Source organism: Passer domesticus, chromosome 5, assembly GCF_036417665.1.
Source record: "Passer domesticus isolate bPasDom1 chromosome 5, bPasDom1.hap1, whole genome shotgun sequence".
NCBI classification, from domain to species: Eukaryota; Metazoa; Chordata; class Aves; order Passeriformes; family Passeridae; genus Passer; species Passer domesticus.
In genome coordinates this window covers 48375135-48399387 of record NC_087478.1, presented here as the reverse complement: position 1 = coordinate 48399387, position 24253 = coordinate 48375135, and the positions used below count along the sequence as shown (strand labels likewise).

At 48.3% G+C, this 24253-nt stretch overlaps 1 long non-coding RNA gene across 4 annotated transcripts; it reads left to right on the top strand.

Moving 5' to 3' along the window:
• Positions 1 to 1852: 1852 nt before the first annotated feature.
• Positions 1853 to 23163, top strand: LOC135300580 (uncharacterized). Of its 4 annotated transcripts, XR_010362407.1 has the most exons (4): positions 1853 to 1910; positions 2342 to 2446; positions 7358 to 7449; positions 7544 to 11387. It is a non-coding gene; the product is annotated as an uncharacterized LOC135300580 (long non-coding RNA). The 4 variants fall into 4 exon arrangements; XR_010362404.1 differs by lacking the exons at positions 7358 to 7449; positions 7544 to 11387 and adding an exon at positions 21505 to 23163; XR_010362405.1 differs by lacking the exon at positions 7544 to 11387 and having other exon boundaries at positions 7358 to 7536.
• The last annotated feature ends 1090 nt before the right edge of the window (positions 23164 to 24253 follow it).

Here is a 24253-nt window from a genome sequence, read left to right as displayed (position 1 = left end):
CTGTGTTTGCCAACTTGAAGCAGTTTGTGCTGTGGCCACCGTTCCTACAAAGAGCCATGGATCACTGTACCTCAAGTGCACAGGAACCTTTGTCCTTTAACAGTGTGACATGCCTTTGAAAAGCAATTTAACTTTCCAGCCTACTGAATTTGAACAAGGGCTGGGCAGTGCTTTGATTCATACACTTGCATGGATAATATCTAGTTATTTTAGACTGATAGAAAGTCTTTTATTCTGTTGGGTTATTTTTTTTTTTAATTCAGTGCAGACATCTACCTCTTCCATTCACTTTTCAGTGACCTGTTCCAGTTCACCAAGGATCTACCTCTGCCTTGCACGGGTCTGTGGATAATGTTGGAGCAGGTTAAGATGAAATCAGCTTCCCACTGTACAAGATTCTGTAGCAAGAAATGAACTCTGCCCCTGAAAGAGACATCCTATACAGAAGAGATAAGGAAGCACAAAGATTAAGCAACTCTCGATGTCCTTGTCCTCTATCTGTTATTTTCTTTTGCTTCAAATGGAAAGAGAACAAGCATCAATAGCTCTGCTGGTACTGTAGGACCCCACTTTATAGATAGAGAAAATATTTTTAAGTACATAAAATGTTGTGTTTGGGAAAAAAAAAAAAAACACAAAAAACAAACAAACCCTTCTTCAGGGCTTAGAATACCAGAAGAAAGCACTTTGCTAGTAATAATTTACATAAAATACAGCGTTGGTGTCACAAGGTTTTTGTGGCCAGAAAAATGGGTTTTGGCATCCAGACTCACAAAAATGCCTGAAAGTCCAGTGCCCTCATACTTTCTATTTTTCCCTGAAGGGAAAATTCTCTTCAGAAGAGCATCTGCTGGTCTTGCACACCTTCTAGAGTGGAGCAGGCAAAATAATTCTGCTGCTGAAGGGGAAAGATTCCTCTCTCTGTTTCCCACTGCTACTCTTAAATTTCAAAAGGATGATGGAGTAGAAGGATCCTAGGGCTCAGAGGGATTGACTTTGCCCTGTTCCTTCTGTGGGCCATGGGCATGGTTTCTGGGTCTTCCTCCTACCCTCCCCCACCTTCATTCCTGCAGAATTGGCTCTGGGAGAAAAGGGCAGACCTCACTGCCAGTGTTTCCCTCAGTTTGAAAGACCTAAACCTACCCTGCTGTAGTTGCTTTCCTCTTTCCCTAAGAACCTAGGAGAAGATGCTAAAGATCCTTAGGAGCAGGGATGGGCCTGAGTGAACGAAATACACGGGAGCTGTGGAGCTGCTAAATGCTGGAGAACAGGTGTAACAGATGGCAGACACAGGAAGGGGCCAAGGCAGGGCTTGGAGAGAGCACAAGTTTGGTTTATAGATTTTCAGGCTGAATGAAAAGCATTATAGAAAGGTGAATAAATTGTGGAAAATGCTTACTGCCACATGTACACATTGGGAACTACTGCAAACTTGAGAGATTTAGGATCCTGTCTTGCTTATTGGGGATCTGACTTGTTAATTTTTGTGGTTTTGTGTCATTGGCACTGCTGGATCAGAAGTTTAGAGCTGTATAATGGAAGTCTTTACAGACTCTTCCAGGGTGTCTTCCCTTGTTATTTTGGAACTTACAGTTAGCGTGGGTTTGATGAGACTTCCATCAGCATCTGAGCCTCCCAGTTTACCAGTGCAGGCACACAGTTTGTGGTGATTGGCAGTGGGGCTGTGCCCGTGTCTCATCCCCAATGGGCACAGCTGTGAGCAGCAGGTGAGCAGCATTGACAGCAATGAGCCATGGAGTGCCCACTGACCCATCACCAAAGGGAACAGAGGGCACACAGGTGCAATGCATGAACTATGAGGGGTATAAAAGGTTGGGCTAAAAAAACCAAAAAACCTACAAAAATGAAAACAAACCCTCAAGAAGGGCAGATGCTTGCGGTCTTGTGAGGTAAGCTGGTGTTACTCTGTAGGGACAGGTGCCTGAAGCCTTCTGGTGCGGTATGGTGTTATTCTTTATGGACAATTGGGTTGAAGATTTCTGAAATTGTATGGTGATACTCTGTGTATTGTGGCTATTTCAACTGTGATGTATTCTGAGACATACCAGGACTTTTGTTTTCCTTTTAAATCAGCTTCAAGCCACTGGACTGTTAACCTGCTGGCTTTAGTTTTTTGCTTTCTTTCCTCTGGATTTCAGCCTTTTTTTTTTTTTTTCCTTTTCTACTTCTAGAATTGATCTTTCCTTTTTAAATTGCAGACTGACCTCCCTGGTTGACACCTGGCCATCTTTTGTTTCACTTTTGGCTTTCCATTTACTGTTTATTTCTTCCTTACTGTGTTTGTTTCCTGCTTTGTGACTTTCTGTTGTGTTTTAATCAGAAATACAGGTCTTCCATGCCAGAATCTGAGAAATTCACCCCATGAAATCTCCCCACTGAATACAGAGAAAATGGACAGAAACTGAAATGAGGATTTTGTGGCAAGGTTCAGTATATAACATTTTTTAACTAGAGGATTTATGAAAAGGCAGTATGATTCTCTGTTCTGGAAATATTGTGGACTTTGATGAAATAACATCTTGTTTCCTCCAGGAAGGATGTATTTTGTCCTGGTTACAGTGGAATTGATGATTTCTCATGTAAAGAGCTTGGAAATACCTAGAGAAGATGTTGCATTACAGCTGAGACCTTATGTGTCCTCGTGCTGTGTAGATGTGAAATTGGGAATGGCAGTGGCTGCTGAACATGGCTGCTTTCAAAGCACTGACGACGAGGTGGAAGGCTCTGTGTTTTGTTCCCAGCCTCTCTGCTCCTTAAAATGTTTACAAGCCCCAGAGCTGGCTCAGAATGCAGCGAAGTTTAGCTAGTTATGCTTGTCATCAATTATTAAGGCTTTGGAGACAGGAGGTGGGCTGGGGCCATCACGGGTTTTGCTGCCTTAGGCAGGCCTTGTTAGAGGCTGTCTGTGCTGCTTGGTGCAGAGCCGAGCCGGGGCAGCATTGCCTGCTGCTGCTGCAGCCCCTGCCTGCTCTGTGCTCTGCTGGCACAGCCTCATCTTCTTCCCATGGCTGCAGCTATGGCATGCATGTCCCTGCTTCAGTTGCCAAAGGTGGGGCATCTCCCCTGCTCTTCCCCACTCCCTTCAGGTTTGAAGGGCTGGAGGTTTATAGCTGCAACACTCACTGTGGTTTTCTAATTTCTGGGATTTTTTTTCAGTATTGCTCAGAGCTACACGGAATAACTTGTGAGGTTTCTCAGATCAAGGGAAGATATTCTGTCCGGTGGCTGGCATGCTGCATTCATCAGTGTAGTGCCAGGCCTCTCTCTCTGCACTCTGCCTTTGTAATTTTTTTTCTATCTCCTTTTTTCCCCTTTCCTTCCTTTGTACTCTCTCTAATAGCTGTATTTTGTCTTTCCTTGTCTTATTCCCTGCTTCCTTGACTGCTGTCTCTTTTTACTGTTTTTGATTCTCCAAAGAGGATCTGCAATTTCTGAGGCTGTGGGAGGGTGACAGTTCAACCTGACTTTTTACTATTTATTCTCGACTCCCAGCAGTTGAGTCTCTCTAAATGATATGTTTGGGTCTCTCCTCTCCTCCTTCCTTTTCACTCCTCTCCCTTCAGCACAGTAGAAGGACTGAAGCAGGTACTTGGGGTACTCTCACTCTCTTGGGGTGCACCCTGGAGGTGCTGGGTACCAGACCCCATATGCTGTGACATGGGACCCCTGCGGGCCAGGCTGCCTTTGCCAGGGCCACATCTCCTGCTCTGCCTCGGTCCCCTGAAGTCTGGGAACAAATGCCAGCGGGAGAGAGGCTGCTGTCATTCCTTGCAAGAGTGCTTGGTGCCACTAGGGCTCTCCTCACTAGATGTCACTGTGAGGCTGAGTTTTGCCTGCCACGGGCACTGCAACCAGGGGAGATGGTGTTGGGTGATGAGTTTTAGGAAGGCCCTGCCAGAAGCAGGGGGAGGGCATGGAAGAGATTTTTCAGGACAAACGTGGAGTTGTTGTAGGTTTCACCCATCCCTGGCAAGTTTTGGGAACAGAACCAGCAAGATACACAGGAACTTTGGGGTGCAAATCCATACCACTGCCATGGAGCACACATCCTGTGTGATACTCATCAGAGTGACTTTATTCTGAGTTGTGCTCATCTCCTGTTGGTCACCATACCGGTTGGGCAGTGAGTCTCTTGCTAATTAGTGCTCTGCCCTGGATTGCTGTTTACTGTCCCATCTGCCAGCACCCCTGTGTAGCCTTGTCCCCAGCAGAGCTTTGTACTCAGAGTGGCCGTGGTGCTGCCTCTCTGTCAGGGCTGCTGTGGAGAGGATCCCTGGGAGGCACCGTGGTGACCCCCAAACACGGTGGGGGTGAGCAGTGGAGGGAGGCTTGCCAGGGGCTGGGCTTGTGTTGTGTCTGGTGCTCCATGTGTGGAGACACGAGGCTTGACTTCATGTTTTCAGAAGGCTGGTTTATTATATTATGATATATGTTAGATTAAAATACTACATTAAAATTATACTAAAGGAATAGAGAGAAAAGATCATCGGAAGGCTAGAAAGAATAGGAATAGAATGCATAACAAAATCTTGTGACTGCTCACAGCATCGACACATGTGGCTGTGATTGGTCATCAATTGAAAACAATCCACACAGACCAATCACAGATGCACCTCTTGCGTTCCACAGCAGCAGATAGTTATTTACATACATTTCTCTCCTGAGGCTCCTCAGCTTCCCAGGAGGGAAAAATCCTAGCAAAGGATTTTTCATAAAGTATCATGACTACAGGCTTGTCTCTTGCTAAGGAAGCCAGGTGGCTGGAGCCATGGGCCCCTGATGCTGAAGATGTGGGGCATGAGTGCAAGGCAGGCCTTTTATCTCTTGAGCTTGACTCCCAGCACTTGAATTCATCTAAATCAAAAGACCATCTCTTCCCTTTCTTGTATTCATTGCTCTGATTTTTGTTCCTTAAACTTTGTAAACTGGACCCCAGGATCATGTCTGCAACCTTTGAGAAGTCCCTACTGAGCAGAACCTGTAAACCGTGTCCTAAGGGAGAGTAGCTAAGTAATAAATGCCCCATGAACCTTTGTATCAGTGGCACAGATGGTATTTAGGAGAGTTAGTTTGTTTCATTTTTATGTTAATCCACTGCAATTTGAACAAGGGTTATGTGGATAGCCATCAGCTCCAGGGAAGCGTTTTGGTCTGGTTGTGTGTAGCTGTACAGCCTCTTGTCTCACTGGGAACACTGTGATTTATTTTGGGATGAGCGCACACCCCATATACATGTCAGCATCCCCGTGAGTCTCTACCTGGGTGTACTTGCACAGAGGGAGAAGTGCCATGCAGGCACAGTGCTCAGCTGGTGTTGTGCAGCCAGATCTCTGCGTAGGGTTCAGGTGGCTGTAGGGGACTCTGTGTGTTTGTGTGCAGCCTGGCTCTGTGCATTTACACAGGCAGCAGTGCTAGAAAAGATGGGAAAGCAACTGGATGCAAATCACCACGATCTGCAGCCCTTGTGGCCGGCCAAATTGGTGGGGAGCCCCAGAGACTTCCCCACTGCACTCACCTTGCCCTGCTCTTTGAGCTGGTGCTGCACTGGAGGCTGAATCCAGCTCCACTTGCTCCCGTGCCAAGGCACATTAACAGTCACTTTATCACAGTGCAGCCCAATTAATATTTGATTCTGGTGAATGAAGGAGGGCAGAGAGATTAAATGGGGTTGCTAGCTGGGGTGGTGGGAGTAGTGAGAGGCAGACGTGCTCTTTTTTGTGCAGCCCAGAGGAGCAGGACTGAAAGACTTTCTAGGAGGAGGAATGAGGATTCTACCAGGCTGAATACTGTGTGGGATGATGCAGGAGGAGCAGTGAGCTGCTTGAACCCTCTGGGCCCTAATCATACAGCTCTAATAGAGGGGACATGGCTATCAGCTGGTGCTGATAGAAGGTGTAGGACTTGAAGCAGACCCCTCCCTGCAGGAAGAGAGGGACAGATCCAGGCCACAGAGTTCTGAGGAGCAACTTCTGTGTCATTTACCTGATGCATTGGCAGATAGCAACGCGGTGTCAGTGGTGCACTGTCAGTGCTGCTCAGCAGGATGTGTGGCTTTGCTTTCACAGCCCAGGCAGGTGAGATGAGGCAGATGGACTCTGCCTCGTGGCAGAGGTGACTCCTGTGCCATCCTCTTGTTTGCAGAGCTGCCTGAAGTCCCTTGAAGGCTGGGTGGCCCAGCATTACTCAGCCGGGTCAGGAGAAGCTGGTCTGGGCAGCTGCTACTTTAAGACTCTCCCAGGTGTGATTGTCCCTACAATGTATGCATCATTTCACTTCCCAATTGAAAAGCCAAATGAAGTTTCCAGGCAGTTTGCAGTTTTTCTGATTCGCTTATTTGCTTTTCTTCTGTTCTTTCCTTTTTTATTTTTATTTTTTTTTTTTCTTTCTGTCTTCTGTCTGTATTCGCTCCTGCCAGCTGCCTGCTTGGAATTTAGTTTGTTTCAAGGGCAGGAGAAATTCATTTTCTGATTTCATGTTTGGTGCAGAATAGCTTCTCCCCCTCCTTCATTCCCTTTCCCTGCCTTTTGCTGAAGTAAAGAAGGATGTCTTGGCAATATTTCCTTTTTAAAATCCCCTTCTGCCCTCTTGTAGCTATTTGGCCTCTTGGCTGACAGTGTGGGATAAGTGCTACCAATGCACTCCTTTCCTGATCCAAGAGCTGGAGAATACACTGTTGGGCATATTGCAGAAAACCGAGTGAGAGCACATCTTATGACAAATTTAGCTGAAAACAAAAGGAAAATAAATATTTAGGACAGCTGGAGGGGTTTTCATCCTCCCTGGGATACCATCTCAGGAGTTACTGAGCCCTTGGGAGTTGTCAGCATACAGAGAATATCTCGGGGTCCAGCAGATATGGGCTGACCCTGACTGCACCTGGGAGGACTGAACAGGAGCACAGCAGCCAGGAGGTGATAGAGCCAGTTTGCAGCAAACATCTGGTAACTATAACATTTTGTTCTGGAAACTGTGGGGTTTTGCAGTGGATTTAAAATTTCCCAGTTAGGCATGAAGGAACAGAAAGCAACTTCCCAGCTCCCACAACCCAGTGATGTATAGGTTCTGTGCGTGTGTGTATGTGCAATAATTTTTGGTAGAGCATATTTGTGAGATGCGGTGTTTATGTTACCTTTTATCAAGGAAGAATCGTTTATCTCAGCATTCTAATTATGTTCCATTAAAATGCAAATTTGGGTTTATGCGTTGAAATTGTCAGTACCATTGCCATGGCAACAGGAGCTTGAGGGAGGGGAATTGGAATAGGTGGGACTGTGCATCTCACTCAAAATCACTCTCAAATATCTCCATGTAATTGAAATACAGTGTCCTTCCCCAGGAATGGTGGTGCTTTCCCCCTAGATAATTTGAGGCATCACTGAAGTTCTTCACAGAGCTGTTCTAACAGGACAAATGTGTGTGGGTCACCAGGTAACTTCCACCAAAGTGGAGGAGCTATTGCACAGGTCTGTCAGAAGGCAGTGAATCCTTCCCATTTGAGCCCCCATGTGATGCTTCTTTTGAGGTATCTTGCACGAAAGAAGGAAGAAGAGATCCCTGATGACTTCACAAATGTCCACCTGGAAGCCCTTAGATGCTGCCACGGTTACTGGAAGGTTTAAATGCCATCTATGCTTTTAAACCCACTCACCTCCAGTTAAACACCCACTCAAGCTGCCTGCACTGACAATGTCCTTCAGCAGCGAGTTCTCCACATCAGTCATCCTTGATGCAGGATGAGTTCTCCATGCTGCTCTCTTGGGGACCTGCTCCTTCCTCTGTTTGTTTTTATGTCAAGATGGTGTGAATCTGTGTCTTCCTCCTCCCTTTACCAAGTACAGATGGAACTCCTGAAGCTTGTCTCCCTCCCGTTTAAGAATCAAGTGTAGGGGTTTAAGGATGCTGGGTGGAAGTGAATGCTGAGAGAGATGGAGACAAGGCTGAGTACATTTTACAGAGGAAAAATGTGCCTTTCTCTTTTGGCTGTTGACTGAAAATTTTGATGATAAATAAAGCATGGTGAGTTAATTCCCAAACTGCAGTGACAGCTGGGCAGGAAAGACAAGACTAGGTCTGTTTTCTGGTTCCCCATCCCTGATAAGAGGTTTACAAAAATCATCTGATACCTCATCCTGGTTTTGTCAGGGGAATTTTTTCCTGTGCACTGGGATTTGATTTGCTGATAGTAAAGTCTAGATACAGTCTCATGAACCTGGTGATCCAAACTGCAGTTTCTATTGAGTATAATTGATTTGGACAGCCTGAGGCTGGTTATCATCTGTTTAACAGTAAGGAGGAAACATTCAGAGCAGGGTTTAGTTCAACCTAGGGAGATCCCAAGCAAGGAGAGGCAGACTCAGGTACTCTCTCCACTATGAGACAGAGAGTGGCAAACTGGAGTGGGTTCAGTGGAGGGCCATGAAGATGGCTAAGGAGTTGTAGCACATAACATGTAAGGAGATGCTGAGAGTGCTGCCTTTGTTTAGCCTGCAGGAAAGCAATTTAAGGGGAAACTGACTGGTGAGGCAATGGGGGATGTGTGTAGAGAAAATGGAGCTGGACTCTTCCCAGAGGTGTGTGTCAAGGGCAACAGGCAGCAAAGACAAGTTGCAACTTGGAAAATTTCAGCTCTGTATGAAGGAAAACCATAAACATGAGGGCGGATCTGATGTGTGATGGTGACCCAGAGGTATTTTGGAGTCTGTCTCCCTTGAGACACTCAAAACTCAAGCAAGCAAGGTTCTGAGCTACCTGCTGTGGCCTTGAGCTTATCCCTGCTTTGAACAGGGATTTGGATTGGAGCCTCCTGAGGTGCCTTTTGACACCAGTCATTCTGTGGGCTCCCACTGGGGGCAGGTTCTGTGACGCACAGTGAAATAGGGAGCCCACACGGTTCTCTCTTCTAGGATGAATCACAAGCAGAAATAATCTGTTGGCTTCTTTTACTGGAAAAAGCATGACCCTACTGTGGACCATCAGCTTCTGCACTTGGGGAGTTACGTCTGTGCAGTGAGCACAAAAGTGATGGGGATGGGGTCTGGGCAAGGGTTTGGATGTCAGCAGGACAAGAAATACATAATTTGCTACTTCCACACTGGGCAAGCCATTAACTTGAGGAGATTGGCTTTCCCAAGAGTGACATCTGACTGGGAATGAGGGATGGGACTGAAATAATACATTTTACATCTCAGGCTTTCTCAAGGAGCAGATTAAAATATATATGATAGAGAATGTCCTTCCCTTCCAAGTGGAGAAGATGGTAGAGGGAATACAAAAAGGTGATATTTCAGTTTTTGCATCTGAAGTAACAAGAAAAGGCATGAAAGTGGCTGGTACCTGAAAGCAGAGCAATTTATAATTGGTTTTCCTGTGAAAGAAACCTTTTCACTACGTTCAATATTATCATCATTATACTAATCAGCTTCACCAGCAAGGAGGATAACTGAGAATGAGAGAGAAAATATTGTAAGGGATGTAGAAGAACACATTCAAAATAACTGTGTTTTGGAGAAGATTTGCCAACAAGTGATTACAGAGGGAAAGACAGAAGGTGAGACAGAGACCAGAAGAAAAAGTGGAGAAGAGAAAATGACAGGGTGGAGGAGAGTGGGAGAAAAGAAAATGTCTATAATTTCTGTAAATCTCTGCATCCTGTTCCTTCACACACAGAAGTATCCTCTCCTCCCTCAGCTGTGCTGAGTACTTCCCCTGGCACCATTCTGGTGGCACTCTGTTTCTTCTGATGATCAGCTGAGGGGCTTCAGCCCATAACTTCTGCTCCACATTCCTACCTGCAATTCCCAGCTCCCACCCTCCTCTCCACCTCCCCAGCCAAGCACTCTGCTTTAGAACAGAGTGTTGGTGCCACATCTCCTTCTGACAGCCACACCAGGGTGCAACAGAAGCTTCCTCTCTTACTGGGCTGAGGTTTTACTGGCTGGGAAGATTTAACCCTGTGTCAGCTGATGTGAAGGAGCTTTCCAAGATAAGGAATAAATGCCTACTTTGCTAACATTAGCAAGAGGTGGTTTTTGCCTCACTGATTTGAGCAAGAGCAAACTGCTTTGCTCTCTGAGCAAACTCCCATGTAGTCCCTTGTCACCCCACACTTCTGTAGTGATTCATGTGACACTGTGTGAAAACAACCTGTGACACTTGTCCTTGCTGTCCGGGTTGGCATTGCAAAGTATTGCATTTAACCTTGCCTTTCCCAAGTGAGGTCTTCTAGTAGCAGCCAGGGCAGAGGTGCTGAGATCTCTAGCAGAGGTGTCAGAGCCAGGTGATGGTGATGCTTTCCCTCAGCACGTGCTCTGCCCCTTCACCTGCAAACCCAGGCTGCTTGTGCACCTGCACACATCCAGGCTGGTGGGGATGGCAGCACTGCATCCTCAAGCAGCCATTCCCTCGTCCTCCCTTCCCTCTGCCTGCCAGAAACAGATCGCCATGGGCTGCTTTCCTCTCACACCCCTGGCTGTTCTAACATATCCTCAGGGAAAGTGTAAGACTGGCTGTGGCGATGAGATTGTGATCTTTCCTTTTTTTTATTTTTTTTAAAAATTGTCAGTGGAGTTTCCCTTGCCATTTTCAGCAGATCTAAAAAAAACCCCTTCATCGAATATTCAGCATCTTCCTGGAGCTCGGCGGTAGCCAGCGGGGGCTGTGGGTACGCAGGGGATGACTCACGAGTCCTGGCTTGTTCTCGGGCCCCCAAGACTCCTCTGCTTCTCTCCCTTTCTCTCAGCCAGCAGTTTGTGCTGATTGGCCTGTGGCTGCCAACTCTGACGGGGATCTAGTCCAGCAGAGCTGGGAAGAGGGAGGCAAGAGGCACGGCTTGCAGGCTGTGGGGATGGAATGGGAAGGGAAGTTTTTACTGGAGTGTGGGGATTACTGAAGGAGGGTGCCTGGAGGCTTTGCATGAAATACTGGGGGTGGCCTAGGGAAGAAATGTGACTGGCAGATGTGGTGATTCAAAAGACCCTTATTCAAAACCACCTGTACAGATCCCCCTCAGCTACCCCAGGCAGCCCCCCCATCCCCTCCCACAAGCTCATTCCTAACAGAACCTGAGCCAGCGCTGGCTCATTTTCACACCCTGTTGTTTGGTCATTGACTAAATTAAATTTCAATTACTTTTTTCTTATTAAAAAAACTGGTGAGAACAGCAGCTTTTAATTGGAAGCAGCTACTTGGCCTGTTGCAGCAGTGAAGGGTGTGCAGGTGGTTTGATGAGGAGGAGGAGGCAGGGGAGGTGCTGAGTCATAGGAGGAACCTTTTTGTGGACACGTGAGAGTGCACAGGAGTGGCTGGGTGTCTCTTCAGGGGATGTGGCATGACCTGCTGTGCTCCTTCCCAGGAAGGGATGCTAAAAATGCCATCTGATGGCCCCTCACTTTGGGGGTGTGCACCAGCTGCCAGCCCTGGGAAGGGGAGCCACGCTGTAGGGTGAAATTGGTGTTCTTCAAGAGATCCTCTATTGGTCCTTTATGGGTGAACATGAGCAGCTGTTTGTGATCCCCTTGTCCTGATGGGCTGCTAAGGGTGTAGCTTGCTTGTCAGGAGAGCTGGCACAGCCCTATGTAACCTCTCTGGGAATATGTCCTCCATGGCCCCTCAGCAAGCTGTCAGGCTGAGGAAAGACAGTGAATGTCTTCACTTGTGCACCTGCTGGGGCTTGGGGAAGAAGTGTGTCTGTCTGAAGGCACACATTGCTTAAATGCTCCTGGGCCCTGCAGATGAGCAGAACAGGAGCTGTGCAGGAGGCAAAGCTGTCCTGGATCCTCTGGGAGCTCCAAGAGTCATGACAGGTGCATTGTTTTGGATCTCTGGTTTCTGCTGTTGCTCAGGTTTTGTTTTTTTTTTTTTTTCTTCTTTTCCCTCTAAGCTCCTCACTGTTCGTTTCTGAGAAATGTAACCTGTGACCTCAGTCTTCATAACTGTGTCAGTGATGTGGGTCAGGAGCACCTGGGGCCTCTTTTCTCCTGGTGACATCTCCTGGGTACACATTGACAGGTAGTCAGGACTCATTGTCTCTCAAAGAGACCAGGAAAATAAGCTTGTGTTTGAATCCCAGGTGCAGAGAGGGTCTGCCTGTCACAACCAATTCAGCTGCTGCTCTGCCTGGCAGTGTTGTTCTGTTTTATGGGCTCCTACTCACGTTGCTCTCTTTTTGTTTTGCTTGCTATCCCCCTCACTCCTCTCTTTCTCTCTCCCTCTCCTCCCTAAGCTGCCTCCCAGCAGAGACTGGCCATTAAACCAACTGCACTGAGGCTGTGAGATGCACACAGGCTTTAGGAACAAATGACACTGAGCACTCGCCCCTGGTGCAGCAGCAGGACACCAGGAATCTCCAGGAGCATCCTCTGCCAGGGAGGGGGCTGTTCTGGGAGAGTTCATGAGCTGCCCCTGCATCCCACAGGCCAAGGTGTGTGACTCTGCACTGCTTGAGCTGCCAGCATATGGGTGTGCAAATTTCTGCCGTGGTCCGTGGGGCCAGCAGCTGCTGTGTGTCAGGGTGTGTTATGTACGGACTGGTGGCAGTGGAGGAGTGGCTCAGCTCCCTCATGCAGCTGTACCTGAGCCAGGGTAAACGCTGTGAGCAGCTCTGCTCCCCCTCACCTGTGGTCAAAATATAAATGCAGATGCACTTGGGGTGTCTTCTGGCATTATTGGAAGGGCAGTGGTGTAGAGGAGGAATTACAGGTATGTCTGTCTGATAAAGTGACAGAGCATGGAGGAGGGGAGGTTTGTAAACGCTGGAATTTGGACAGCTTACAGTGGCCCTCTCTGAAGGATGAGAGTGAGGTTTTGATGTAGTCACTTTTTCCCCTTGGGAAGTTTATTTTCCTTTCATGATGGCAGTTTCTCAGGTGTCTGGACTGTGAAGGGTGTGTGGTGGAATCCTTCAGTGGGGAAAATGTGGGTCAGAAGGGTGAAAGTCTGGGCACTGGGCAAATAAGGACACTATCCTGGAGGACAAGGATAGAGGAAAGAGGCAGCTCTTCAGACAAACAGACTCAAATAGATTTCGTGAGTTATTTTTTATCTGGGAAATTAAATGCCTCTCCCAGATAAGGACCAATGATTTGGCCATGGCTGTGTCTAGAAACTGTGTTGAGGTGGCCATGGTTGCCATGGCTTCTCAGCACAGCAGTGCAGGGTGCTGGTACTGGGAGAGTGACATGGCTGTAGTGCACAGCCAGCCATGCTGGTGGCAGGCAGGGTGCCCCCAGGCCTTTGCAGGGGACAGAATCCAGAATCACCTGAGGTGGGATCATTCTTGGTGCACCAAAGGGTCAGTGCCTGCTTGGAGTCTGTCTCACTTTAAGCTGTTCCCCTCACAGCGGTTCCCCCTCATCATAACTTGTTTGACTGCCAGGGATTTGCCCAGGAGTGGGTTAAACTTCCTCGTTAATAACTAGACCGATAAAAATCACTGGAAAAGGTAAATGAAATGCTGCTCTGACACATCTGATGCAGAGGGGGAGGCAAATTCTCCAGACTGGAAAGCCATTGTCTCCCAGGGGTTTTCAGGTATCACATCCTCGATGGAAGCAAATAGGACATGCCAAGCTCCTTGAGAGCATCTGGTAATGTGGCATGGAGGGAAGATACAGGGACAGATTGGGGCCAACACTGCTTTTTGATTTTATTTTGGGAGGGAGCTTCACAGGACAGAGGCAGGCACTGTTTTAATCTTTGAGCTGAAGAATAAAGTGCAAGGGGCAGAGACAAGACCAGCTGCAGGGCTTCTCTGGGGGGAGAGTCTGTGGGCGATGAGCTGTGCAAGGGAAGAGTGAATCAGCCCCTGCAGGATGGAGTGATGGACCCAGGCTTGGAAAGATCAGCAATGCCCAGTGCCTGAACACTCAGACTTTTCCTTAGCATGAGCAGCACCTCCAGAGGCTGATTTCCCTATGACATAGCCTACAGTATTAAACAAATTACAAAATGGTTAGTCAAGTATTTCAGCTACCTCTTGCTGTTGTCAAGGCAGCTTTGTTGCAGGCAGTGGTGAGGACGGCAGCAGAGGCTGACTGGCTGCTGCTGGGCAGAACATCCCAGTGGAGGTCACACAGAAGGGAGTGCTGGGCCAGGGTTTGGAGCAGAGGCTCCTGCTATCAACTCCTGAATCTTCATCCTAGGGCTCACCTTTGTCAGTGACAACTTGTCAGTGCAGGAAAACTGCAGCAGATCCCTCCCTGTCTTCTGTGCCTCTGCTCTGAATGTGTTCAGAAATTAAAAAGAAGAAGGTGTTGGACAGGGGAAAATGTGGGAAAACTGCCTTGGAAAAATAACTGTGCTGTAATATAGGGAAAATTGTGTCTTATTTTGTTGAAACAGACTCGGTTTAGAAAGAGGAACATTAAGGAACACTTCAGGGAAATCTTTAATCTGGTTGCAGCATCCAAGAGAAACAGTGTAGGAGAAAAAGACCGGAGGGAAATGAAGACATGGAGATGCATTAGCAGATAAATAGCATGTAGCAGTCTCTGGGCACTTCCCCATAGCTGTGCTCTGGAAGGACCATCTGGGCTTTCCTTTCAGCAACTCCAGCTCTCCAGTACAGGAAGAGAGGGATGCATGGCTTAGCTCTCCCTGTCCTCTGCTCAGCAAAAGCTTTCCCTTGACCTGGTGTCTCATTCTAATATCCAGAGCTTGTTCCTTTAAGCATTTATGCCTCCAATCAGGCCTCCAATCCCACTGCCATGTGCAGCCATAAACAGGGATAAACACTAATTAACATGGTAAATAGCTTGGCCTTGTGTTTTCTGGTTACAGTATCATGGTAATTATTTCCGTCTCCCTGCCTGTGTACTCCTGCTGCCTGATTTTGTGCTCTGTACATCCTTGCCATCCTGATTATTGCTGGTTGCATTAAAATTGGTAATTGCCCTCTCCTGTCTCCCGTCCACATCTTGAGGAGGGGACTGGCCTAAGCCAGTTTCACTGAGGTGATCAGGGTTGATTTAGGGCGATGGGTACCATCACTGGGCTCTCTGTCTTCTCCAGGCTGTACCCTCATGTGCAGGATGTGGGGTCATGCTGAGATCACACAGCATTTTCAGGGAACACACTCCTGCTCACTGGGGCTTTGTAAAATATGGGAAGAGAAATGGGCAGCTGGGCAGCTCCTACCCGTGACTTCCATCGCTGAGGCTTTTTCTCCCTCCATTTTGGCCACCTTGCTTCAGCAAACATCTTTGTCTCTAACAGAGAGTGTGACTTCAGTCTGGATTTTTGCCCAAGAGGGACAGCTGTGCACATGCCCACAAGTGTACATGAGGTGGCTGAAGGTCCTGCTCACTGTGGAGGGACAGAGCAAAGATTCCTCATTTTGGTCTCTTGACAAGCATCCCAAGCTTAGCTTCTCTCTAATGCAGTGTAGTTGCTTTGGCATCTACATGCATGGGCTGCAGCCAGTGGAGAAACATATGGGTTCAGTGACCTGACCACTTGTGTGGAGCCTGCTCCAGCTTATGAGCCAGGCCTCTGGTTTCTTTCTAAATTCTTCTGGGTTAAAAAAAGTCTCTGTATTGCAGTGTGTTGTGCTCTTGTCTTGTCTCTGCTCTTCCCCAACATTCCTGACTCATTTTTTCCTTCTGAATGTTCCTCCTTAGCCACCCTCCTGCACGCTACAGTAGGTAGGTACGTGTGTCTGGTTGATTTGCACCTAGCCCTATCTGATATGTATCAGAGGCACTGGAGGCAGCTTCTGGAGCTGGGGTAATTGCACATTCTCTCCCTCTCTTCCAGTGGCCAGGATATTAGTATGAGCAATTTGTTAGAACCCTCTCTCAGGTCCTGATTTATTCATGATTTCACCTGTGAAATGTCACTAAAATGGTTGTGTGCTCCCCAGTTATGGATGATCTCTCCCCCCTTTCCCCTGTGGAGGCACATTGCCTTGTAGCCCCTGTGGGCCTGGTGGGTTGGATTGTGCAGCACTGTGGGGCTCATTGGCAGATGCATTGGCTGCTCCTCATGTACACAGGCATATGCCTTAGCTGACCCAGTTTTTTATTTTGCTGGAGATATATGAGTGTTATTATTCACAAAGTGTTGCAAACACATGCTGGGCTCTGTGAGACTCTCAGGAAGACAAAATAAATGGGTATTGCTCAGGAAGAAATGGCCAGGGGAGAAACAGCTGCTGTTTCTCCACGAAAAGCACCACAATAGCAGCACTTGATCGTGGTGGTGGCCACAGGCCATTTGGGATTAGACACCCACAGAAGACAGGCCTGGCTGTGTCCTCAGGATGTCACTGACTTCATATTCATCCCCGGATGATCAGTGCATGCATTATTCCCAAGAGGTTTGGGCTGGCCTGGTTTCAAAGCCCTGAAGTGCAGGGTGATGCTCAGGCAGTCTGAGCATTGCACACCTTGCCCTCCTCACCACTGAATGCCCTGTACTGCAATGCAAGCCCATTGTTGCTTCTGTCCAGTGTGCACACAAAGAGCTGAGAAATCTTCTCCTTTTTTAGCAAACTTGTATGCATCTGAGGGTGATTATTGCACCCCATCTCTCAATGGTCTGTAGTCGAGACAGTTTCCTTTTGCTTAGTACCTTTCTGGTAGGTCATGGTTTCTGCATGTCTGCTCATGGTGGCATGGTTCTCCCAGCTATTTGGGGAAGTGCTGTGCTCTCCTCCCCCATCACTCTCAAGATGATGGAAGAAAACCTGTCCATCACCCGTGGAACTGTAAGTCCTTACAGAGAGGCATGCTATCCTTCACTCCTCAAAATACCACTTTGACTGCATGTCATTTTCTGAGACAACCAAAGTCATTCATCAGATTTGCCTCACAAGGCTTGGATTGGAGTGTACTGCTGTTCACTAAGGCGATTAATTCTAGCAAAGTCTTGGCTTAGATGTGAGCCAAAAAGGTGTCTAAAGGAAAACTGATTTTGTGTGTGTGTGTGTCTCCTTTTGAACGTGTCTGTAGTGCTGATCTAAGGGGCGGAGAACCTTTCAATTCACCCTGTGCAAGCTCCCATGCTGCTTGGAAAACCATCTCAGCAGTGGAAACCCACTCTACTGCCTGCAGTCAGCAAACAGATGAGCTTTCCCTGGGTGGCTGCCTTCAAAACCAACCTTTAGGTCCCCTCAGCCAACATATCTGCATGGTCAGGATTTTATTGCCTCCATCCAGGGTGCAAAACAGCACATGAAAATTATATAGCAAGATTCTGCCAGTCTCACCATTCCACAGTTTTTTATCCCCACAGTTTTTTATTCCCCTGTCTGTTGTATGGGCTAGCAGAAACTCATTCTCCTCTGAGATCTCATTTCATTCAAGCACCTCTCTTTACCTTCATCCTCTTTCTGCCCACTTAGGGAATCCCAGAATGGTTTTTGTTGGAAGGGCCTTGAAGATCCCCCAGTTCTCTGGGAGGGGAGACCTTCCACTAGCCCAGGTTGCTGAGAGACCCACTGAGCCTGGCCTTGCACACTCACAGAGATGTGGGGCATCCACAGCTTCTCTGAGCAACCTGTTTCAGTACCTCACCACCCTCACAGGAAAGAATTTCTTCCTAATATCTAATCTAAATATTTCCTCCTCATGTTTAAAGCCATTACCCCTCATTCTATCACTATGGTCCATGGTAAATAGTCCCTCCCCAATTTTTGCAGGACGTCTGTAAGTACTGGAAGGTTGATGTAAATTGTCTCTGGATCCTTTTGCTGTAAGCTGAACAACTCCAACTCTCTCAGCCTTTTCTCACAGAGGAACTGCTTCAGTCCTTGGATCATCTTTGTGGCTCTTCTCTGGACCTGCTTGAGTGGGTCTGTGTCTTTCTTATGTTGGGTGCCTCAGACCCAAACACAGTATTCCAGTACTTGTGGTTGTAGGCTTTGCCTACCTGCCATGGCTGAAGTCTTCTCCTCAGCCTTGGACTCATCTCCCTGATGCTGCAGTTCTCAGCTTTGAAAATTATTTCCTCCCTGCTTGCTTTTCCTCATGCTGCTTTTTTCCTTGGGATCTCACCCCGGTGACTGTGAGAGCCTCAGCTGGCATTTGTATTTTGGGAGTCACCTGCCTGCACGTCTTCACCACTTCTGCTCCTGCTGCACGCATCTGAAATGTCACCTGTCCTCTCTCCCTCCCTCCCTGGTGTCCCTGGCTGCTGGAAGTTCAGCTCACACGCAGTGACGCATGCAGGAGCAGCGAGTGTGTGCTCAGGACACAGAATAAGCACTTGGCTCCTACAGGCTGCCTTGCAGCCCTGGGCTCCAAAGCTCTTCAGCAAAATGATTGCGATATTACCCTCTGCAGAGGGGGAAGGTGACTCACACAGAGATGGCCAGCCTGCCTGTGCCTGAGCTGGGAGGAAAATGCAGGTAGCCTGAGCCTGGTGCTTCCCCTTGGGCAGGCAGTCCTGCCTGAGAGCCACCCCGCCACCAGCGATGTCTGTGCAGGTGAAGATGTCCCTGTGTGGGCACAGGCTGGCCTTGTTCTGGCTGTGAGTGCTTGTGAACAAGTGTAGGCAGGTATGTGAGTGCTGGAGGGCATTTCTAGGCATAGACAGGCCTCCCGACCCTGGTGGCTTTCACAGGATCTGAACTCTCTGCCTGGCTGCTCTTCAGACCCGGGGAGGGGAAATGAGGAGAGTCACCAGGAACTGATGCCAGCAGGGAGGCTGGAAGGGAGTGGGAGGCAGAGCCTGTGCCTGCTATGGCACAGCAGTTTTCTGGCTAACAATGGCTCTATCCCACCTCAGGGCTGGCTCCTGAGAGCTCTGAACTTGGTTTGGAGTGCCCCAGTCAGGTAGCTTGATAGACAGGCCAAGATCATCAGTAGCCATGGGTCTTAGATGAGCAGCCTTCTCCCTGGAGCTGTGTGGCAGCCTTTTAGCTAGGGAGGATGGTGTTGTGCTCTCTTGATGTGCAGATGAGAGTAAGCATTTCTGAAATGTTCTTGGCCAGTTTGGGGCCCTTGCCTTGCTGCCCAGTTGACATCAAGGCATCTCCTCTTTGAAATGGTGGCTCTGGAATACTGATGGAGACAAGAAGCCAGATATTTTTTCTGTCCACACACAGGCAAAGTATTTTGTAGGTATCTTTTTGGTGTATTATGGGGAGTTGTTTCACATGGAATTCTTCTTACTCTTCATCTCACAGTTTAAAACACTGGAGTCCTTTCCTGTCTGTCCAACCCCCTAGCACCAGCCTGCTCTGCACATTGCTGGGGCTGACCTCGTGTCCCAGTGGGCTTCAGAGTGGAAGAAAGATTTTTCTGCTCATAGTCTGTACATCAAAGAGGGCAGGACAGGCTGACCAGAGGCATGCTTGTGCTGCAAGCTGGAAATAAACCCTGCTGTCCTTGCCCAGGCCTCCTGAGCAGCCCTTGGACATATACAAGGCACACTACAGTGCCATGCAGACACTGCCTGGTACCAGCCCTGGAGCTGTTGTATCAGCAGGACACTTGGGCTGACCGTGGTGGCTCTGTGCATGTCCTTCAGCTCTGGCTGTCCCGTGCAGCCCTGGGTGCTCAGACAGACTGTTCTCCTTGCTCCATGGCCAGCCAGTGCACAACTCTTCCTTCCAGGTTCGGTGTGCTGCCAGCACTCCCTTCCCAGCCCGCGATGGGTCGCTGTGCCCAGGGGATTGCTGTGCCCAGGAGTCACTGTGCCCAGGGCTCGCTGTGCCATGCTGGCGGCGGGGTCAGCGGTGTGCAGCCCTGGGAAGAGGCAGGAGCCTCGCATCAAATCCCCAGCCTGACGCGAGGTGATGGAGCAGAAAGAGTGAGCGACAGGGAGGGGGTGAGAGACTGGGTTCTAGCCTGGGAGCAGAACAGCAAACTGGCTTATTATTAACCATAACCCCTGTCCCTTCCTAACCTTGCATCTGATAAACTGTTGTCTGATTCTTTTGTTTGTTTTTTCTTCTTTTTCTCCCTCAGGCACTGCTGTGGCTCAAATTTAGCCTCCAATATTTATATCTTTTTGTCTCTTCTATTTCCTTTCTTATTTAGAAAATATACTCAAGAGGACTGTGGGACTTGGGAAGAGTTAGAAGCACGGGGTATGCCACATTGCTTTAGCTGATCTACTCCAAGATCTGAATTTCTGCCCATACTCTCCCTTCACAGAAAAATTAAACAGCCTATCCCAGTGAAAAACACAGCTGTGTGATGGAAGGTTTGGCAGGAAACACCTACCTCACCCTCCCCATGGCAGTGCATACCTTGAAGTGTCAGATTTGGGTTCCATTAGATGATATTTGGTAACAGGGGATCTCCCAGCTGGCTGCTGGTAGAGCTGACCCACTCTGGGGGTGCTGAGCTGGGACTGGGCAGACCTAGGTTTACATCTGCTCTGCAGGGTGATCTTGAATGGATCACCTTCTTCCTCTGGACCTCAGTTTCCTTGTCTCTAAGATGAGAACTAACTAAGTGCTTATGTAACATTTCTCCAGCTGAAAATTGCTGGAGGAGATGCCTTGTTTTATACTTCAACAATAGAGGAGAAAGTATATCAGCAATTTCTAGACATGGAAAATTCCTTGCCGGTAGCGTCAAGTTCCTGGAAGGGCATATTCCCCCTGATGAGGGAGAAATCAGTATGCACTGTGCTTCAGATAGAGCTGGAAAGAGAGAATGTTGGGGAGATAATCACCCCAACAGGAAAGGTTCCTCCAAGCTTATGACCTGGGGATTTGATCTTTTTAATTCCTGCTCCAAAGCCTAGAATAAGGAGCATTGGATGAAATAAATTTTCACTTATGTTGGAGAGCAGGTGAGTCTCAAACCTTTCATATTGTGCCAGTTTATGCTTTTGATTCAGCAAAAGGTATCTTTGCAGCTACCCCTCCGCTGCAGTGGTGAGTCCTACAATAAAAAGCACATTTTCCTTTTCATTCCTATATTGTTTTGTTCCTTTAGTCCATAGCTTCTCTGCCAGAGGGTACAGTATGATGGAAAAAGGTTGAATCCATCAGTGGTTTAGGTGTCCTCTATCATTTGTGCTGGGAGTTGTCTACTGCCTTCCCTGGGCTTTTGTTGCTCTCAGGAAAAGCAATGTCTCAGTCAAGGTCATGCCTTTCCTGAGCTGTAGCAAACGTGAATGAATCTCACTTTCTGTTGATCTTAAACCATGCAGACTTCCACCTCAGTACTTTTCCACTTCTGCCCTTGGTCCCAGGACTTCTTGGGCCAGGCTACATTGTGCAAACCCATCGTGAGGTGTCACCGCAAGATTGCCTTTTTATTTTGCCTTTCTAAATCTTCCTCCTTTGCTCTTACTGGCCCCAGCAGCCCTCTTGGTTTTCGACCCCTTGCTGCTCCCTGCCACTCAGCAGAGTGCAGAGGTTTGCCCTGGCTCCAAAGCCAGGTGAGACAAAGCAGTTCTGCAGAACATGGCACAGAGCCTCAGAGAGTTAAGGCCAAAGGGATGGATGGGTGGTGGGAAGGACTATCTATTATCTGAGGCACAGATTTTTCTCTCTCTCTTTTTTTTTTTTTTTTTTTTTTTTTTAAGGAGCAGTGAACATACAGAGGAGCCTGCAGTCTGCCCTGGGGGGCTCCCCAGCCCTTGCTGCCTTTTTCTCTGCTTTGTGGAGTAGCTGCTGATCGGAGGAAGCCTCTTGCCTGTTCTGGCCTCCCTCTGGCTGTGTGAGGGCAGGCAGAGGCTGCCTGACAGAGCCAAGGAGCACAACTGAGCCAGGAGAGCATTGGATCTCTTGGATGCTGCTGACCTCAGCCTAAACAGAGCCTGTCCTTCTGCAAACACACTTGTTAGATTGCCTGTGCTCTCCAAATGAAGGGCTGGTGCTTCTTGCATGGAGAATGTACAGACTCTCCATGTTTCCTTTGGGTTATCAGTGGGGTGAAGCAGGTCAGAAAGGCTCAGCTTTGATACTTGCTGGGAAATCAACTCTCTAATATTTTGTGTGAAGATGAGAAGGTTTGGAGCAAGATGACAAATAGGTGCTGTATGAGACTGTCCCTTAGGGACTGATGTACCACAGTCCAAACCCAAAGGATGTCTTGGGGAACCTCAGATCCAGGTTTCACCAATGGGTCCCACAGACTTACATCTAGAGAAGATTCATAGAGGGCTCTTGAACACAATGCTCCTCTTTCCAGCATCTGCTTCAACTGCAAAGGTGATCTTCCTTTCCTGGACTGAGTTAAATTGAATTTCATCCCTTGGAGACCTCTCTGTCAAATACACACTCTCTCATTATGCTTTTCTTCTCCACTGTTGCTTTTCATAGAACCACCTTTTTGTAAATGGTCTTTGTTTCTTATCTAGAAACTTGTCTGCCACCATAGTTCAGAGCTGCCCTTTGGGGCGGAGATTCCTTTTTCTCTTGCACGCTCTTTGTTTCTCTTCTCCACTGGAGGGATTAATTTATAATTTCCCTTTTGTCTCTTTCTGAGCTCTTTTTTTTTTTTTTTTTTAACCATCCCCTTTGCTGTTTCATATGAGGAGGGATGAGGTGAGGGTATATTCCAGCTTTAGGATGTTACAGATCCACAGTGACCTCCTGTGCAGCTGATGGCCGCTTTGCAGCTTTGCAGCCCGTGTCTGAAATGTGATGATTGGCAAATGGGAGAGTGACCGTGGCACCATCCTGCCATAAATGCGTGAGGGACAGTGCTGGGAGTGCCAGCCATGCTCTGGCCAGTGAAAAGATTTGTGGAGCTCTCATAGAGCTACCCTTTGCTGATGACAAAATCTGTTTTCTGGTCTCAGAAGTGGACAATAGCTGGCAGTGGCTGTCAGCCTTTGCTCATGGAGCACCTGATAGTGTGACAGCCAGGGCCTGAGGCATGATGGCAAAGTGACATCATGCCACAGGGCAGTGGGCTTGAGGAGACAGCACCTTGCCAGCCCTGGGGCATGCGTGTGGGGTCAGGAGTGGAGCTCTGTGCTGGAGCAGTGGGACAAGGGATCCCTGGGAGGGAACTGGTGTTCATCCTGTGAGCTGTGTAGCTACGAGGACCAGTGGATCAGGAGGATCTGACTGCCAGCAGCATGGCTGGGGGTGCTGGGCCAGGTCTGGAATGCCTTGGCAGATCTGTGTGAGGAGCTGTGCTTAAGAGTCACAACACTGAATCATTTCCCAGAAATCCCCTGTCAGTCTAACCATAAACACCAGAGTGGGGAAGGTGGGGACATGTGTTTCTTCAATTTCCTACAACAAAGCAAGCATAAAGGGGATTAGGAAGGCAATGCTGGGGGGAAAGAGAGAGAGAGATTTAGTAGGGAAGGGAACATTTAGATTTAGATGGATAAAATGCAGATTGAAGTTGTTGGGCCAGAACAGAAGAACTTCTCAGTCTACATATTTAGCTCAGTGAGGTATATAAACAGAAACCTACAGCCAGCTCAGCCACTTCTCCCCCAGTGGAGTGAGTCATCAGCCCTTGGATCTAAAGTTAGGTTCACGTCAGAGCTTACACTCTCTCTCTCATTTTATTTTTCTCTTTCTATTTTGAAGGATGTGGGAAAAGCTGGGCTCTGTCTCCTGGAAGCAGCAAACATAAACCCACAACAGCAACAGATGCAGGACCTGATGCCCTACCTGGAGCACTGTAACAAATATTGCTTTCTGTCTGAGTGCTCCTCTTCCTTGCTGCATGCCTGGGGATGAGCTTGGACAACATGCAGCCATGGCAAATTTGGGCACACAGTGGACCCAGCTCCAAGGGGTTTTGTGCACTGTGCAAATGAGCTGGAGGATGGAATGGGCTGTGCAGCCATTCCTGTGGCCACAGCAACAGGATTCCCTGTGTTTGGCTCCCATGTGGCACGCAGGGGAGCAGGATCTGTGGGAAGGGCTGGGGCTGGCTCAGCTGGCAGAGGGCAAGATGATGCCAGTGAGACTTGGCTGGAAGAAGCCTTTAAAGCCAGTGTAGGTTGCTGCCTGGTGGGCTCAGCCCACAGCCACCTGCAAACCTGCAGAGGGGAGGGCTGCATCTCACTGAGCTGTCTCTGCAGTCTCTGCTTTGATGTGGCTCCCCCTTTCCTGCTTTTCCCCTCTCCCCTGGTCCACCTTCTTAAGCAGCTACAGTGACTCACTTACTTTCCTTATAAACTCACCAGCCAGTGCTGCTGGCTCAGGTAGTGACAGGAACAATGTGGGCTTTTCTGTTCCTCTCAAAAATTACAGAAAGGACAGAGGGGGACTCTTGGAAACGCTCTGGATGCAAGAGTAGGACCAGCTTGTGCTATGCTCACATCTGGTGTGACCTATCCCCAGGGCACTTCCAAGAAATCC